A 5,552-nucleotide genomic window follows, 5' to 3' on the forward strand; every position below is an offset into this window, starting at 1 on the left:
TCTGAACCAATCAGTCTTTTCCAAACTATCTAACGTTGACGACGTTCTCCTGTAGTTGGGCACATCTCTTTGAAGCTTTATAACTGGCCGGAGCCCACTCCATGTATAACCCTAGATTAGACCGGTGTTTTGAGGGTCTGGAATGTTGAGTTTTGTGTGGAATTAGGTTTGAACGAATCACCTGGAAGATTCTTTTGTGTTTGGTTCGCCCTCAAATCCTTCAATGGCAAGCATCTGTAATACTTGGTAGAATATTTTGCTGTTATAACCTCCTGCAAACAAGATGTATATACTACTGATCCATATGGCCGGAAAGTTCTGTTTCATCACTCTACAGATAAGCCACAGAAGGTTTGGGATTCTTATTTATATGATTTTGAGCAAATTGGATCAGACTTTTCTTGTGCTTTTGGGTCAGTAGTGGTGTACGTCTTGGAGTTCTGGCATGGAAACCACATGCGTCCTGCATGTCTTTTGCAGTCACACAAGGGTTAACCCTGCCTTCGGGTTTGCAGCCGTTGATAGCTTTCTTTTTCTGCCCCATCAAGGTAGTGTAACCACTTTTCCTTTAACTTTGAACTTGCAAACTATGCTTCCAATGGTATCTTAAGGAACATTTCATGCCTTCGCTAGCTTTTTTTATCCTGTTCCTTGTTTGTGAAGGGCGATGATATCTTCTCTTAACGTTTTGGACCTTTTTTTAAATTATTTGGCCATATTTCTAACATGCAGTCAAACGTGACCCTCAAAAAACCTAGCCAATTCAGATATTTCATGTGTTCTAGCTCAAGCACACCTTGTGCAACCAATGAAGCCCTTGATTAGTTGCATCTGGTGTGCTTGAGACAAAATTATTTTTTTGCATATTTGTGCTGTTGTGAGGGATTCTATTCAGGGGGGTTGAATAATTTTGAGACTGCAGAAGTAATTAAAAGTTGCATTTTCAAGTGAATTTGGGGAAACCACTTGAAACATTTGTTGTGTTGAGCTTTTTCAATTACTTTTGTTTAATTTAATTATTGCAAACAGCTGAAGGTCTATACATTTTGCCAATAAACCTGATTTGCAATTGAGGTGAATAATTTTGATTACAACTGTATGTGCAGTCTGTGCAGTCCTCAAGTATTCATTGTGCATGTGCATACTCTCTTTCTTTGTAACTTAAATGTTTTACTGAATATTTTTTCATTGATACCAAGAAAATGTCTGAAGTCTGTTTTTGGTTCTCTTTATTTTCTAAGTTAGACTTCCGACTTCTGTCTACCCCAACTTTCCATTTCACATTCATTTGTTCGCCCACATTCTTATCCGCCGATAAATCTGCGCCTGCTGCGCGGTGCCATTCATCCATTTGATTCATTCATTCATTGAATTTGGGGATGGAATGAATTTGAGGATCTGATACAAAGAGTGTATTCACAGCACACCTGTTTGATGGCACAAAAAAAAATAATTTGGTTTTAGTAAAATGCTCGAGCTTTTGAGAATGTGCATAACTATATTGAATTTTATCTGTTCAATAGGAGGAGGATGGGGTATTATTAAGCCCAGAGATGAGAAATCCTCACAGCCTGTGCCCCATCACCTGTGGAAAACAAAAATATGAAAATATAATATAATATAAATGAAGGAACCTTTTCTTTTTAGTCAAAGCCAATATAATGATGTGGTTTGTGTAATTATAGCCTAAATATGGTCAGAGGGGAAAACGAGCACAGAAGAGAGAGAGAAAAAAGGCAGAGAGCTTTGTGTGATTGACAAACCATTATTTACTCTTGATTCATGCAAATTATTATGCAGCTGTCAAATCAAATATGATGCATAGGGAGCACGTTGGACATCAATAACATCAAATGCCATCGGATCTCATGTCTCATGACCAAATATCATTATGTCAACCCTGCGGGGTTAAAACAATGTGAGGGTTAATAAATAATGACATAATTTGATTGCTGAGAGAAGTAGCCCTTTAAACCTGACTAGTTCAAGAATAACTAATTATTTTACATAATTGCATGAAACAATTCTTGAAGAACAGTGGCATATAACTAAACATTCCCAAACTTCCCATATGAAAGATTTATAAAAGAGTTTAATTTCAAAGCTGTGTGCAAAATATAATGTGAAAAAAAAACACAAGAAAAAAAAAAAATCCTTTTGCAGGGTAACCAACCCGCAGCCCAATATCACAGACAATTATGCTTAATCGAGAGCATCAGAAATCGTGATCACAATTAATTGTGCAGCCCTATTCCCAGTGGGTAGAGATCTAAGATTACAACCATAACGTTTGCAGGTTTGCTCCCTATAGGGTGATCCTTCATTTATCACCATTGTGCTCTTGAGCGAGGCACTTAACACGAGCTCCAGAGAGACTGTCCCTGTAAAATAAAATCCCAGGGGTGACATTGTGAGAAAGCTGCAGAAACAAAACAAATAAAGATTCTGCTCTCTCCTTCTGGCTGTACTGTCCTCAGTCAATACAAGAACATCACAAGATAAAAGTCATTATTCGGGGGATCATATATGAAGACTAGAGCTTAAATGTCACAAACTGCTCTGACACAGTTGAGAATCAAAATGCAGCTTTATAAGGGCAATCCAGGATCATAATCCATAAAACAGGCAATAGGTCAAAACACAGTCTAGATCATCCAAAACGTCTCGGGTTATGACTATAACCCTTGTTCCCTAAGAAGGGAACGAGACACTGCGTCGTTGAAAACGACTCTTTTGGGACGCTCCCTTAGCGTGCGTCTCTGAAGTATGTATGAAAGTATTCCAATCCGGATTGGTGTTGCATCATGACGTAACATGTGACGGCATAACCGGATGCATAAAAGTGACGCCGGCACACACACACACTAGCCTAGCGATGAAGCAAGACGCTCTCAGGCCGGCTGGCAGACGCTGGCAGGACGACGCAGTGTCTCGTTCCCTTCTCAGGGAACAAGGGTTATAGTCATAACCCAAGACGTTCCCTTTCGAGGGAACTCGCACTGCGTCGTTGAAAACGACTCTTTGGGGAACGAATGCCCACTAGGCCACGGACCGAAAGAGGCCTGCCCTAGAGTGAAACTGAACCTCAGGCACTCAGCTAGGACGAGAGCACATGTGCGCCAGGCGTACTAGGGAGGTGCAAACTGTAAAACCTGATAAAGGTGTGCAGGGTAGCCCAACCGGCTGCCTCACAGATCTCCTGGAGGGGCACTCTGGAAATAGGGCCCTAGAGGACACCATGCCTCTAGTAGAGTGAGGCCTAACGGCCAAAGGTGAAGGCAAAATGTGCACCTTGTAGGCCGAGGCAATTGCCTGAACAATCCAATTACTAATAGTTTGTTTGGATGCAGGGAGCCCCTTCTTAGGTGACCCAAAACACACCAACAGTTGGTCCGACCTCCTCCAAGAAGAGGACCTCTCAAGGTAAACACTCAAAGCTCTGACCGGGAAGAGCAAATGGTTACAGTTGTGGGGGAAACAAACCACAATTAAAATAAAAAAAATACACACTGAATAAAAACATATTCGACACTTAGTCATTGGCTTTTGAATTTATTTATAAGAATAAATTAATGTGTCATTTGCACATTTGGTTAACAGTTGTATTCAGAACATTTCATTAAATAAAAATAGCAATACTATACTGTGAAAGTACACACACTTCTCTCTTTTGCAGAATATTACGAGATTGAAAAATATTAAGAATTTAAATTTACACAGCAAAAAGAAAATAGCTGTCTATGAAACAACAACTAAAAGAAAAAGTGTTGGTATATCAAGGCAAGGCAAGTTTATTTATATAGCACATTTCATACACAATGGTAATTCAAAGTGCTTTACATAGAAGAAATTAAAATAATCAAAACAAATAAGAATAATTACAACAGTTCAGAAAAAAAATCAGTGCAAGTAAAAGTTGTGTATTGGTTTATACAGTTGATAAAGTTATAGAGAGAATTGAACATTTAAGCTCAAGCTGATTGTGTAAGATATGGTGTTTATGTTCTAGAAATAAGCTCGCAGATTTACGAGTGCTGCACAGATTTTTAGTATTCTGTCGATTTTAGGGACAAAATGAATAGGCACAGATCTTGTACACCTTAAGACGTCTGATTGCTCGCTCAATGTGTATGCGGACATTTGCGATGCGTCTTGTGCGAGTGACCTGCTCATTTGTCAGCTGACATTTCTTGCGCGTAAAAGCTGGCATGATCAAACGAACATTCTGTTCCTCTAGCAGATCTCTGATGGTGAAGCCACGGTCCCCCATCACCTCATCTCCAGCACGCAAATGGTCGAGAAACCCAGAGTTCTGTGTGATTAATCTATCGCTACATTTGCCACCGCAAGCCTCTGAAATGTACATAACCATACCAGAGGGAGCAATTTCTACTAGATACTTGACAGTATTGTTTGCATAGTAGTAACTATAAGATTCAGTTCTTGAGTCCAGATTTTTAGCCTTCTGCAAGACACTTTTTGTGTAGTCAATGACACAAGTTGTGTTGGGGAAATTGTCCTTAAAAATTTGCGGCAAAGTGGCTTTTTTTGTTTCGCGCAGCAGCCATGGAATGAGATCCTGGGTGTACTCAGCAATCACATCTATCCAGAATGTCAGTGTTTTACTGACCTGACCAGGTGACATTTTGAAGCGTCTAGCTAAATCGGCAATAGTAAAGTTCTGTCTAAGCTTCATTAATGTCAAGAGGAGTTGGTCCTCTGCTGAAAATGCTGACGATGTGGGGGCAAAGCGTTGCGGGCAAGACACAAGGGTTTTGAATTCGAGAAGTGGAATCCCTGTGTACAGCAGACAGTCTGTATCGTCTTTTAAAACAACATCTGCAACAGGCAGTGTCCTCTCAGTGGATGGGGCAGTTGTCATACCACATGTGATGGTAGGTGCTTTGGAGTAGGTGTGGTCATCCATTGTTGGGTCTGACCACTGTGTCTGGGCATCATGAAAGGTCTGTGAGGTAGGATCTGGGTCCCCATAAACCTGCATCATAATAGGCTCATCTGCAGGGAATACATTAAGTACATATTTAGCTGTGGCGGTCTTATATTTAGCTGGTTAGTCCTTCAATGACGATTTGTTTAGTGGCAGAAAAAAACAAAACAATTAGGGGGCATCAGAGTCTTGAAAAACATCTAGACTGCGTTTAATATCATCAATATAGATATTCTGTAACCTCAAATGTTAACTAATAGAGGAAATTAAATTAGCATCTGTCACTGTGTACCATTGTGCCCTCCAAGCTCGTCACAATAAAATTTTATGCGAGGTAAAAACATCAGGCTACCTGTCTACCATCATGTTTTTCATATATTTTTTCATATATTAATAATAAGTAATTCAAGAAAAACTAAGGAAAAAACAAGCTAGTTGACATTAGATTAAATGTTAAGTTACCTGTTGTTGTTGTTGTGACATGTCGAATCCTAGGTTGGCGTCTCGTCTCCGGTGGCTTCTCGTAACCCATAAAGAGCGTTGGGTACGGGTTATCCAGTGTTGGCTGCTTGTCCACGAAGTGAAACGAGCACACAAACAGGTG

General features: G+C 40.0%; 1 pseudogene; it reads right to left on the reverse strand.

The window, feature by feature from the left end:
* Positions 1–4,005: 4,005 nt before the first annotated feature.
* On the reverse strand, positions 4,006–5,002 carry LOC143722549 (uncharacterized; annotated as a pseudogene).
* Between the last annotated feature and the right edge of the window lie 550 nt (positions 5,003–5,552).

Source organism: Siphateles boraxobius, unplaced genomic scaffold, assembly GCF_051911475.1.
Source record: "Siphateles boraxobius isolate OS27281-9 unplaced genomic scaffold, OSU_SipBor_1 68, whole genome shotgun sequence".
Taxonomy (NCBI): domain Eukaryota; kingdom Metazoa; phylum Chordata; class Actinopteri; order Cypriniformes; family Leuciscidae; genus Siphateles; species Siphateles boraxobius.